Below are 14,778 nucleotides of genomic sequence, written 5' to 3' on the forward strand. Positions count from 1 at the left end.
GACAGCTCCTCCCAGCAGGACAAATACTGTGCCTGTGTGCTGGTGGGAAAAGGCAGAGACACTTTCCATAGGTACTTTCCATACAGCACATTTCTAAGAATGGTGTCTGTGTCCCACTGTCACACTGAACTTAGATTTTTTAGTGTGATCACTATGCTCATAGAATTAAAAAGTTGCACCATATTAGTAATGAAAAGTATGAAATAACCAGTACCTTATTTTTAAAGACTCAACCAACTAACCTCTTATGTTGAACAATGGAAAGAGGGGCAGAAATCATGCATCATATTTCCAAACAGGTGCTTTGACAGACCATACTTTTTTCAGGTCAATGGACAGTTCTGAACAAAAAATAAGGTGTGGTACTGAATAACAATTTAGTGGTGTCAGAAGGATCTTTCCAAATAGTCAAATAAGTGATGAAAAACACAATTTAATTTGCTGAATAAAATTATACAAACCAGTCATGTTTTTCCTGTGTTCGATTCTTAAAAAGAGCTCTGGAATTATTGTCTAAAAATTTATTGCTAGAAGAAAAAGGATTTAGTTCTCCAATCCTAGGCTATATTATAGATTTATGGGGATACTTGACCAGGACATAGTTATTATTTTGAAAGTAAAATTCATCTTCTCCAGTATTTACCCTTCTTGTTCTAGCAAGACTTTTCCTTGTCCTTCTCTCCTTTCCCTACACATACCACCAATCATTTTAATTAAGTTGCCAAGGTTTTTCTCCTTTCTTTCTCTAAACTCTGCTATGTGAGTGAGCTCACCCAGGATCAGATTAAGCAGCAGTATACGTTTTAGTAAACAGAATTTATTCCCAACCTTCAGTTCCCCATCCACTGTTACAAACCAATCCTTCACTCCCTTAAGGCAACATCCAAGGAAGAAGCTTCTGTAAAAAAGACTTACAACTCATGCAGACTCCAAGGGATAAGCTGTCAAAACAATGTCTTCAAGGGGTACATCCTGTAATACTCATGTCTGGTGAAACCATAGCAAGGTTTTAATTCTATGTGCTGCTCAAATATCAGTTCTGAATCTTGTTTAGTCTTTCAAGTAGAATTTAGGTATTTTAACTCATTACCTGATAACATTTTAGCTACACAGAAGATGCAATGGTAGAGAAACCCATAAATTTGAATAAGAGGCTTGCAGATGTGTCGGACATCCTTTATCACCTTCAGCAGGTCAAGTAGCTTCCAATGAACTTTGTCTTCTTTTCATCTTAAAGATCATAAAAGAAAGCCTACTTGGTTCATGTTTAACAATAAGACTTTGGCCTTGTTCTTTTCTTACAACTCAGTGGACTGAGGAACGCACAATCCAGAGTGGAGAAGTCATCAAAAGAAAGGATGCTACATCTTGTAAGTCAGGATAGAGCTAAATCCCAGGCTTCTGAAACCTCTAGTCAAAAGGAAAGGTGCCAATGAAGCAGAAGCCAGCCCCAGAACAGCTCCAGCCCCTGGTTACCAACATGTTATCAAGTTGTGCAGGCTGCCTCATCACACCAAGCCCTGGGCCAGGGAATGCTGTCTGTGCTCGCACAAGTCTGCAAGACCCTCTGAAACAGAACTAGACCAGTAGCTTTCCTGTGCCAGCTCTATAGACCCCTGAGCCTCTGTAACACCCCAACCCCAGCATTCTCCATGTGCCAGCATCTGTCACTGAAGTTGGAAAATCTGTTTCCTGCCATGTCGCTCTCCCTTCACAGCTCTTAAATTTTTTTTTTTTAATTCTGAAGCTTTTATTTGTTTATGCAAAAGGAAGCTGATCTCACTGAGCTGTAGAGTTCCTGGGGGCGTATAATGACATCCTGATGACTGCAACCTGGGAAAGTGCCTGTACTTGTTTAATTTTAAACACGTGAACTGCCCCACTGAAGTCGATGAGACCACACTCCACGCACGTTTAAGTGCATCTGTTATTTCAGGGGTAGCTACTACATCTGGAGCTGCACATTCATTTAAGTGAGAGTGCTATTTTTTGTGTGCAGTACCAATGCAAAGCATCTGGTGTGCCAATGTGCAAAAAACCACCATTTTTTTGCAGTGAGTATTTGTAGTTGATCTTTAAGACTCATTTTTCAATATAACACCAAAGCCCCAAATGGGTGCCAGAAACTTAAATCACATTAGGGAAAGAACGAGAAAACAACCGTAGTCCTTCTACCATGACTCACTTTTGAGTTCCCACCAACCAGAGAGGTGGAGCTGGGAACATTTTCCATACTCAGATGAATGCAGACATTGTAACTGTTCCTGTAGCCACCAATAAAAACACCATATAATTTAGAATAGGTTAGTTCAGTTCAATGGATACAAATACCTTTTTCTCCCTGTGCAATAGTATCACTTTTGGAAGAATAAAAAAGTGCTACTGGTGGTAAGTACAAGACTTTGGCTCCTCAACTTTTGCATCGTTGCATATTGGCACAATTTGGTATCCTGTATAAGGTCTGAGAAACACTGGAGCAAGATGCAGTTTGTACCTTTTGTTGTCACATACCTTTTCCCAGATCTGCTGTATGCCATGTCAATATAGTTTCAGTTATCCAAGCTAGATTTTCATCTAAGTGGTACAGAAATTGACTATTGTAGGCATTTTAAAAATTGAAAGATTAAAATTACCTGCTAGACACTGTTATTGTTCCATTTATCATCCACAAAATTATTTCCAGTTTTGTATAATCATTCCACTTTTATGACCCTGCTGCCATTGCAGAAGTAACATATTGATATTTTCTAATGTGTATTATTTGTAGCTATATGAAATAAACAGCAGCTAGGTTTTTATTTTCCTGTGTCTCTCCTTTCCTATGAATTGTTTTTAAACTTGTACAGCAACCCCCTGTCCATTTCTCAGTCACATCCTGAAAAACGGTGTTGGGTTAATTAATGATACTACGAACTGAAAAGTGTTAGCAATAGAAAACAGCCAGTAAACACAGACGTCACTCCTGCCATAGAAATTTCATGCTCCACTAATTTGCATTTCACTAAATGCCCAGGCTAAAAGATCACATCATAAGTGCCAGATTATGTATGTTTTGAATGTTAATGTCAAACCCCTGCCATCCCGTGCTCCACTGCATGAAGACCTTGCCTTTTGCAATCTGTATGGCCATTCTTTGAGACTTTTCCTGTCTTTGATTTATCACATGCTTTTCTCATCTGTACTTATAGTGGGATTTCCCCCACTTTTATTTTATTTTAATTTTGTTCATGAGTGCAGCTCAGGACAATTTCTGAAAATTTAATTTAAAAAAATTTCTCCATGTAGTCTGAAGAAAGCTGAACGGTTAGCATGGGATGAGCCAGTTAATGAGAAGCACGGCATGGACACCTCATAACTTAATGAAAACAAGTGGGTTTATACCAGAGGGAGACAGATGCACGGTAGTATTCCTGAGCCAGGTTCCTGACTGGGCTAAGCATCCATTATGGGACCCTATCAGTGGGAGAATACTGGGCTACTTGGATTTTTCATGTGATTTTATTACACCATTTTCATCTGCCTCTTCTCCTACAACCCATCCTTTTCCTGTGTTCATTAAATTAAGCCTCCTACTTTCACACAGCTGGTCACTTATGTGTAACTTATACCACCATTATACACTTGGCCTATGAATTTGGCTAAGAAAACACCCTGCTTTCCAATATACTTAATCATGTGCAACACTATACGTGAATTTTTCAGCATATTTGAAGAGAAACAAGAAAATCTCTTTAAATATTTTACATGATGATCTGATTAGTATTTGTATGTGTCTGCACCCTATTTAAAGGTGCATATTGCCCATGTATGTGAGAAAAAGAATAAATGGAGTCCTGGTGGTCCTATCATCTAGTTAGGCTTCAGCAAAAGAAAAGTGAGCAATTAACCCTCCAAAGAATGTCATTAATAACCCTGACCAAATAAATCATGATTAGCAAACTGACAGCTCCAGCCACTCTTCTTTACTTTCTTGTAGTGTATACTCAGAATATCTTTAAACATGTTAATTACCTGTACTTTTTACCATCGAAAGATCCTCTGTTTGCTGCAGGATTTTCTCAGCTAGCAGACCTAAATCCAAAGAACTATGAATAGCTAAAAATAGAACAGAGTGGGGAAAAAACCCCAACACACTATGCTGAGAGCACTTCGGGACCATTAGCACATCATTATGAAACTCAGCTAAACAAACAGCCAAACATAAAGCATCAGCTATTTTTGGGGGGTTGTGGGTTTGTATTTTTTGTTGTTTATTTTTTGGTGTTAAAAAATAAATTTTCTCAAGATGGACAAAACACAAAGAAAGAAACTGGGAAGATGGAAGCACAAAATGTGAGCTCAGGGAAGCAAGATGTGATGTATTTTACATAATATACAAGATATTGTAGTCTGTATGATGTGGACTTCTGAAAGAGTTTTGGTGGTATGAGGAACCACACTAGCCTGGAGAAAAAAGGCTGAGCTGAAGGCCAAATGCAAAATAATCATTGACTGTGTATGCGCTTAGTGTAATCAGGCAGCTGCAATCTATCCTTGTATTAAAGAGCTCAGCCCTATTAGATGTACAAGCAAAGCAAAAAGGTCAAAACATTGCTCATTGCATGAGCAGCCCTGCTGCACCCAAGGTGGTTTTCCTCTTTAACCTATCTCATGAAGAAACTGAGTAAGCAGGTGAAAAAAAAGCCTTTCAGCAAAGAGACAGAAATTTAAGCCTTGGCAATGGAGACATAACAGACAGAAGAGAATCCCATGCACACTACCAGGGCAACATTATCTAAAAATACATATAACAAGAATAAACACCAATATTCTGATTCTTCTAAGCTGTCACAAGCCAAGGTACAGGAGTACAAATTGCTCTCTTAGATCCACTGTCAGGAAGAAAAAGAAGGAATATCTCAAATCCTTCTTCACATCTGCAAAACAGTTGGCTGTGGATCAGTTGGTTATGAAGAAAGGTTAGGCCAAAGTCCTCTACCCCCTTCATTTTTGTGATACAGCCACTGAAAGAAGCACTCTCTTGGTGTTCCCAGGAAAAAAGTGTGATCCATTAACAGCTATTTGCTGAAACTTATCTTCCCTAAATGTTTTTTTTTTTTTTTAGAAATCCAAGGCAGGAGTATGCTAACCCTGCCTGTGCCACACCCTGGGTGAACTTGGCCACAGGACATATTAAAAATCTGCCAAAAGTCCTGACTAAAGGATGAAGTGTAGTCACATGACAGGAGCAGTAGTGTGTGAGCAGGGTGTGGCTCAAGTGCCTTTGCCCCACAACACCTGGGCTACATCCAGCATTATACTCCACCAGCTTCTCCCTCCTAGACCAGGCATATTCCCAGCAAAAGCTGTAGATGTTAACATAGAAGCCCTTTAGATTAGTCCTGGTGCAGTAAAAGAGGCATTACAAGACACACTTAATTTTGTAATAAAACAGATGTCACTAGCCAGCAACAGGGGAGCAGAGAGGAACAACACAGAAAGACTAGTTCAAACCTAGAAGTCTGCAATGTTGATGTTACGTGGGGACTGGGTTCCCTAAGCATAGACACCTGGCGTAATTTGAGACACAACAAGATGTATAAAGTGGCCTCATGGAGCCATCAAATATGCACATATCCTATGGTGCACCAATGTGCTTCCAGATCAGCTGGAGATCCCATGGGTTGACCCTCAGGCAGCTCAAATGGTGCAGAAGTCTACATCCAAGCACCTGAACTTAGGTGGGCTTTAGGGTGACCTACACAATTGTCTAGTGTGGACTGGACCTGCATTGACCATGGATGCAGTTTAGACTCATGGCACCTACATGGGGACAAACATTTTGTTCTTTGCTGAACCCCATCAGTACCGTTAGCTGAGACAAATCCAGGCATAGAGTCCATATATATTGACACATAACGTTATTTAAATTTTATTAATCTCGGGATTTCAAACTCCCCTGGACAAAAGGCTCACTGCAACACAATGGAGACGTGGACAAAGTCTAAGTGATGGTTTCTCCTCTCAGCTTATATGCCAAGTTTTGAAGATTTAAGATCAAACACACAGCCCTTGATCAGAAAGAGCTAGCTTACAGATCTGCCTTGACAATATAATATACCTTAAGTGGGCTTTGCAGAAGCCCATCAGATACTATTTCTGCTGATTACATTCCAGCAAAGCACTACATGGATAAATAGCTCAAAGGAAGCACTGTTCAAAAGGAGTGTTCAGTGCTTTCTACTAACCTTAGCTTTTTTGATACAGTGAAGTGATAAAATGATTAAAGCTAATTGCAATGTTTTAAGATGTAAAAAAAATCAAGTGACAACAGTTTTTTGTCTTTTACCATTATTCATTTCCAAACCACATGCTTAGGAGAACAACTTGTACTTGACAAAAACCCATTGTTTCTGCTGGCTTGTGAGAAAGCTAGCATCAAGCCTCATTTAAAGGGGAGTTCTCAGAGTCTCTGTGTGTGTCCTCAGTGACCACAAACCAAATGGCCACAACCTGCTCCACGAACAGTGCACTAAAGGGTAAAGACCACCAACTTAGCATTCCTCTGCTTGCAAGCAAAACAAAACCTCAGTGACTTCTTATAATGAAGTTAGAATTTCCTATATCTTGTTTTTAAACTAGATCTGTTCCCAGGAACGAATGATCTAATCGACAGGATTGTATGAAACCACCTGGAGGATGAACTGGATTGCAGCTGTACTGAGTGTGGAGTCCGTGGTAGCACCTGGATTCCAGAAGCAGAGCGGGAATGATGCTGCTGCTCTGGAAAGGCTCTGAAGATGCTCTCCCTCCGGCACAGTGTACATGCATAAACACATGTGTACACAGACAAGGGAAGAGGGATGAGCTCTGTCAGGCCACCTGAAATGAGAGGCTGCTGGTAAGTTTCTTGCTACCATCTTGAGCCAGATCTGGCTGCTCTGGGGGACACGTGGATGAGGTCAGCAGATAGTACAGCCCAAGTGAAGCACATCCACTGACCTGCCACCCAGGATGGACCAGGTCCCAGTCAGTAATTGGGATGTAGGGTGCTCTTGTCTACTTCTAACAAATATGATCCAGTTCAGGAAATCTGAGATCACATTAAAGTACAAATCAAAGTGCAGTAAAAGGAGATTATAGGGACACTGAATTGAAAAACCCATGCCTGAACTGAATAAAAATTGATATAGGAACACCAATGGGTTACCCCTGTAACTGAGCTCTGTGTGCATGACGCCATGCCTTGCCCTTAGCCAACAGGTATGGCTCTTTTTAGATTCTATGTTACTATTAAAAAATTAAAAAGCCATTTTCACAGCAATATTTGCACTAATCTATGTGTATTTTTCAATAGATATTCTATCTGTCCTTGGAGGGTTTCACTTTAAACACTGAGTCCAGGACACAACTGGTTATTTTTCTTCTGAGGGAAAATTATGATTTCTGTTGAAGCATGGGACTCTTCCTGCAGAGCAGGATGATGATGGAGGACTCCAAATGTCCTGGCTGAGTGGCATGAAGCACAAGCTGGTCCGTGACATGGCAGGGATAGCAGCCAGCTGTTCTCTGTGGGGAAGCGGGGAGCATCTGCTCTGCTCCTGGAACAGTCAAGAGACACGGAAGGGGGAGAGCCAGCCAGGGCCCCAGCTGGGGAGCCATCAGCACAGAGGGGAAAGCAAATGTCTCTCCTCAAGCCCCAATTAGCACAAGCATGAGGAGGGAGACTACCTCCCCTGCAGGCTGCTGAATGCTTGGCCAGAGACAGCAGTGAGTGAGCAACAGTGGGAAGAGAGGGAGAGTGATAACACAGTGGGAGAGCTAAGAGGAAGAAGGGAGTGGAAAAGATGGACAGTGGGGCTTGTGTGCTCTGAGATAAAATACCAGCCACGCTCCATCAGTAGATGCATTTCAGCCTTTCCCAGCACAAAGCTTTAGTCTAATGACTTTTCCAGTAATCTAATACTCCTTACCTTAAGCCACGCAAATCTCAACTGAGCAACTCAACTGTGTCTTGCTGGCAAAGAAAGCAAAACCTTGTTGTTGTTGTACGAATAATACAGTCCTCATTTCCATGTGCCTTGCCATCATTTCTTGTGTTGAGCCACAAAGAAGTTGATGCTGTGGGGCCAGGCTTCCAACCTGTGCAGTGTTAGACCTGTGAGGGTCTAACCTCAGGGCTGTCAGTTAGACCCTCAGCAACAAGCAGGACAAATATAGTTCACGTAAGCAGCACACCAGTTTCAAATAGAAGGAAAATCCATACTGATGTGGTAGAAAATGCATTCTTCACCGCAGACACCAGTGCTGGCTTTGAAGGTGGTAAGCCCCATAGGGAAAGCGAGAGGGGACAGAGGTGGACTGCAGCCTTTGTGTGGTGCCCCCCAAGAAGTGCATTAGTGCTGTATTTACACTCACCAGCTAGAAACACAAGACCCACACTAGGTAACAGCTCTGCTAGCAGAAGGATTTGGAAGTGCCACCACTTCAAATTATATGTAAAATTATTTGAGTGTTCATTAAAAACATTGTTATCCGTATTTTTTGTCTAGAAAAGTAAAGACTTTGATCTTCTTTTTTTCCTTGCTCTGTAGAGCAGAATGGAATCAGAAGTTGATTTTGCCAGCTGACATCCTTGCTGATCACCCCTCTTCAGTCTCTAAAATCCATTAACTTAGTAGGGCCATGTAGTGACCAATGCACAATGTCAGCCTTTTCAAAGAACAGTGTAGAAGCATAAAAGGCAAAGTGTTGACACTGAAGCTCAAAGATGCAACATAACACTTTGATATGTCATATCCATTTATGTATTCAGTATTGGGAATGCCTAGACAGTATTAACAAAAAATAAATCTCTCAAGTAAGACAATAGTAATCCAATGTGTGCATATTTTGTCTCCAGTACTTTTCAGCTTCTAAAAAGGTTAAATAACTATTAAATTATATTTTCCCAATTCATTTACCTGAAATTATTTAGAAATAAAATATTATAATTATTTAAGTGATAAGTTAAGCTCTTTACAGTATTCATGTCCTTTCAAAAGCCTTTGTAAAGATTCAATGAGCACTGATGTCTTTGGCTAACTTGACAGGATGCAATTGTTATTTCTTGAGTGATTGTATCTCTGAGCAAACAAACTTGCCTGATGCTTTGTGTCCTTATCTCTGACTGAAGCCAGTAGAGACTGCAGCTGTTTATAGCTTAACAGCATTCACTCATACACAGAAGGTCTTCATTTTTTCATGAAAACCTATGAGGACACAATTATTTTTCACAGTCTATAGCACATCTCCACTTCTGCCATGCTCATATAATGTCAGTTGGTTGAAGCAGCAGGCTCAAGAAGGAAGGAAAGAAAAGCCGAGAACATTGTGCTCTGGCAGATGACTTTGGTTTCTCAGCAAGTCTGTGCAAGCATCAAGTGATTCACAAATGGTTCAGCAAATGTTGGCTCTGGTGAAATCAGATCAAGGGCAGTTCCAAGCACCACAGGGAAGCATATGAAGCCAGAGCCAGTGGTGGGTTTACTGGAGCTCTGGTGAGTGCACAGTCCTCAGGGCCCTGCTCTTCTCCCATTCTGTAAAACATCTGCAGTGACTGGGCTTTGTTCTTCCAACCTCAGAGAGGTGTAGCTCAGGAGAAGAGACAGTGCCAATCCAAGCTCTGTCCCATCTTCCCTCACCATGTGTCAGGACTGACCATGCAAGGTGCTGAATGCCAACAGTGCACAGAGGCTCAAGAGGAGACTCCAATTTTGTGTGACCGTGTGTGTCAGTGCCTGGTTACACACTGCCTTCCACTTCAGGGAGAGGGCTTTAGCTCAATGTGGGCTGAGTGCCCAATGCTAAAAAATTGGATGGATCCAATTTACTTAGTACTTGGGGTCACTGGGAGTACCACACACATGGTGCACAAATCTCCAGATCAGAAAACTTAATAATTATGGCATTTTGGAAATATTTTTTCCCTGGTAATCCAGAATCATAATCTGGATTGCCATATTATCTGTTCATGCATTACTTAGTACCAGTCTTAAAACAAAGGATCAAGGATTTCACCTAACCTTCATTCTACAATATACCGCATGATTTGGGTTTGTGCATCAATTCTTATTTTCTTCACTTTCATAAGATGTTGGACACAGACACTGAACAGGTCAACAGGATAATTAAACACTTTCTTAAGATGTGAAAAGGAAAAAATATACAGCCTAATCATTAAAATATTTTAAAAGTGATTTTGTTAGGGGGTGAGGTTTTTGGGGGGAGGAGAGGCAGTTAGCAAATGGGCTAATGGAGGCTATTTTCTAAGAAGAAATTTAAAATAATTTTGAAGTTACTATCTGGAGTTACTCTTTAACTTTTAAGAACAAGAAATGGGCTATATTAGGCCTACATTACAGGTCTCCGTCTAAGTTCAGCTGGTACTAAAATAATAGAGACTTTCTATTCAAAGCCAAAGAAAACGAAACTGAAGCTATTTTTCTCTCCAGTGAAGTCTCACTTTCAGTAGGGATAAATAATTACTTTAGACTGTAAATAAATAACACATCACATTTTTGTGCATCAGTTGATTTTAATATTGCTAGAATTTCTTTATTTTATGACTAAAGATGTTCTAGGTAATTTACCCACCAGTTTAATACACAAACAGAATCCTAAAATCTATACGGAAAGTTTAAACAAATGGATCATGGTGAAAATGGAAATGAAATAGTTGTTCAAGAATATCAAATTATCGATTATTAATTTTTCTGAATTATTACCCTTGTTCTGCAAAATCTGACTAGTCTTTATATAATCCTTTCTAACAACACTGTTTTTAGCTCTATGCTATAGCCTGCTCTGGTCTCACAGCTGACCCTGCCTGGAGTAGGAGGTTGGATTAGAGACTTCCTGAAGTTGCAACCAGCATGAATTTCCCCCCGGTCCTGTGTTATGCACTAACTCCACTTATTCCCTCTCTGAGATGAAGCCTGTTCATGGGCTATATCTACACTGTCAAATCCCTCAAGTCCTGGGACTGACCTCAGTGCCCATGGTGGAGAGAGGCAGCAGAGAGTGAAAGCAGACCACTGTACCCACACTACACCTAGAGTCAATCTACGCTCACCCCATACCCCTCTGCTCTGGACTCCTGTGTTACCCCTGAGACATAATTATCATCTGTGTGAGGGGGAGAAGGGTCATTTTGTCCAAAACATCTGTAAAGTGAGGGTCGTGCTTGGTCCAGTCCAAATGGTCTGTGCTGGAGACCACATGTTGCCTGCCTGACAGTGCAGGGTGCAAGAGACGGAGGGCAGAAGGAGCCAGACCTGGGACAGCCTTGTCCATGCATCCCTTCAGAGTGGCTCTGGGGTGGAACTTCTCTGAGCAGCACCCAGGGGACTTGCCTGTCCCAGAGAAATGTGACTGGAGGCTTCAAAGCAGAGCCAGTGGAAGAACAAGGAGCTAAGAGCTCACCTTCCCTTCCTGACCACCTCACACCTATCAGGATAAAATCCGTTCCTTGGTTTAGCTCACCACCACGCAACTCAGGCTCCAGTAAAAACCCAATGGCCCTGGACATCTACTTTAGAAATCCAGGAAACTTTTCCCTTTTTATTTTTCTCTGTAAAAGATATCTTAATGAGCCTTAAACATATAGGTTAGTTTATAGGTTCCTGTACCAGCTGTACCTGCAAAGATGGAAAATAACAAGAAATAGGTAGAAGAATCTTTTCTGACAGGTAAATTCCTGGTTGGACACTGAACAGTCATGTGGGATGAATGATTAAAATCACCAACACTTGAAGCTCTTTTTTGCTCATTTCTCAACTGGGGTTGAGCATCTTGTTAGCACCTGAGTTAATGTTTGCAGGGCAGAGGTGGAGCTGTTCATGTAGAAGTCTGGACTGTTGTTTCCCAGAAAAGCTCTGCAGTAAGGATAACCGTGTGATCCTGTCCAGAGCAGCTGCTGCAACACCAGCATGATAAGATCTAACTGAATCTGTAATTTTGTTTAATGTAGGATAAACCTAATGAGGCCTGAATACTGGGGCTTGTGTTTATTTGTTTTGTATAGCTTTGTAATTGATATAATTATAAAGAACAGCTAAGCTATTTTACCCTCTTTATCCAAGAAGTTATTTAATCTTCAGAGTCAATCAGATTAGAAGAAATGTGTTATCATTTTCAAGATAAATTCATGTAAATCAAGAATTTGTAACCAGGTCATCCCAAGACTTGTGAATGCTCTTCTGTTGTTATGTGGAACTCGGGTGATGTTAGGGTGAATTTAGAAGGACTCTGAAATGCAAAGGGCAGGACAAGGCCTGATTTCACCATGTAAACAACTGTGTCAGAGAACCCACCTACTACACAGATGTTGCCCAGCTTAGTTAAAACACAACTCTGTAGTGTAACAGAAACTTATTCATCTCCCTAAACCAAAGCTGAAAATTATTAAATAGACTCAGTCCAACTCAGAATAACTATATGTATAGAATTGTTGCATATCATGGTGAATATCTAGAAAAGGTCAAACAGACAATTAATTAAATTTTTATTGAGGACTCAGAATTGCATCTGTAAGCTCAGATTTATTCCCTGGCCTCACGACTAAATCAGACATGATTTGACCACATCTACACTATTTAAGTCACCTGTTAGCCAAATAAGATAGTTGGGAATAGCCAAAAGCCTGTGTTAACTCCTAAACTCAGGCAAAGGAAATAGAGGCTATCTATTTCCTCTGTGTGTACATACAGGACAGATTGCAGGCTTCCTTTTAAGCCTGGAAGATACTTGCCTTTTAGGTCTGAATTGTACAAAAGCCCTTAAGAAAGCGACAGGATAAACCATCACACCTTCAGAGATATAGTGACTGATGACTATTAAATGTAAAGGTTTGTCCTTGGCAGGGGAACTGTCTTGATAAATTAGTTCATTTTCCCATCTAAACTCTGAAAGGAGCTCTTGCATCAGCAAACCAAAGGAGACCTGAAAATATCTAGAAGGGGGAAGCAAACAACCTGCAGTGATACATACAAGCACATTTATCAGTTTTCCTAGATTTGCATATTTCTTGTGCCTAAACAGTAAAAACCAATCACCCTTGGAGTCCCTTAGACAGCCTGTATTCCAGCAATCTCCCTTAACTATCACATGTCCATCAAAAACTGAACTACAGACCTGCCTGCTAAGGGATATGGGAAGAATTCTTAGATGTGCAAAGGTATCTCAGCAGTGAGAAGTGCTGGCTCCTTCTGTGGAAAGGTGAGATGCAGACTTCATTCGCTAGTAACTCTGCTAGAGAGACCATGCAAGAGCTCTTCTAGTCCTAATTTAATATATAGGATGTACAGATAAAGCATTGTATTTGGTCAGATTCTTCATAGATTTCATAAAGAAAGAGGCTAAAATTTGCAATCGCTGATAAGAAAGATTGAGCGATTGATAGCTGAATCTTCAGACAGAGTACAGGAAAGCTTTAGGAAGGAAGCATCATGAACTCATCCAATTTGTTATTAAAACCTTAGACAGAAGACAACAGACTTCATATGTTACACATATCTGCACATTCCAGGTTCTGGTACTGTGCTCCCCAGGTGATATTTGCAGTGTTTTGGTGTTTGACTGACAGATGGACTTTTTTAAACATTAGGAGTTGTGTCCATCATGGATAGTGTCAGACAAATTTATTCAGTTACATTTAAAAGGAGCTCTCTGATGGACAGTGATTTTTTGTGTGTGTTGCCATCTTCCTCACAGTCATTCAGATTTTGAGAAGCTGCCCAGCTCAAAATACTGCCAGAGCTTAAAAAATACTGAAAACGTAGAGCATGTCTGCTGCCTTCTCAGAGATCACTATGGTATTTATGGGTTTCTCATACCTGCACAAGGAAGCAGACCTATGCTCAGCTGTGGAGGGAAAGGCTGCAGTACCAAAACTCCCATGACCATTCTCTCAAGGAAAATGTGTCAAAATTTTTGCTTTAATATAAACATTTTGTGTTTACTGACACACCACTTGTTATAAAATATTTAATATACTTCACAGAAGATGGATGAGGAAAATAGGGAACGGGATTTCCAGCAGTCAGTGTGTGAGTGAGGCAACACCTGCATAAGCTGTCTTCATTTGACATTTGAATGTCTGAAGACTGCTCTGAATATTGTTCAGTTCCTATGTACCACTAGAATTTTCAAATACGAATATTATCCTGTTGTTTGATTTCTAAATTTGAGTCTGTATCACTGAAAATTAGACTGGGAGAGCTTATAACAGTATGCATAGTAGAAGAGCTGAAGTTTTTAGATATCATATTGTGATTTGAATGAACATCTCCAGTGAATACCTTGACCAGCATTGAAGGTGAGACTTTTTCAACCTTCCTTGTTTAAATCCTTCTACTTTGCAACAGTAACTAAAAATCCATGCACTTCTAGGTGCATGAAATTACGTTATAGAATTAACATCTTCTGCCCACTACCTTCAGTAAATTTCTAATTAGACAAGCAGAATAAAAATGTTTTCAGCTACAGAACCTGAGTGACAATGAACTACAGTACCCACATTATAGCTACTGTGTTGGGAAGCAAGAAATCTAATATCAAAACTTCGCTCCAAATCTGGGAGGGGAAAATGGTTTCACACACTTGCCAGATGAGTAACCCAATTAGCAGGATATAAATTATATATAACAGACAACAGGAAATCCCCTTGCAGAAGTTCAGTCATCAGTGACCTCTCATATGCTTCCTAATCTGGCCTGTGCACTCTGAGAGTTACCATGTGTGCAAATTCACAGAGGAATT

Source organism: Lepidothrix coronata, unplaced genomic scaffold, assembly GCF_001604755.1.
Source record: "Lepidothrix coronata isolate B3197 unplaced genomic scaffold, Lepidothrix_coronata-1.0 Scaffold45, whole genome shotgun sequence".
Lineage (NCBI taxonomy): Eukaryota > Metazoa > Chordata > Aves > Passeriformes > Pipridae > Lepidothrix > Lepidothrix coronata.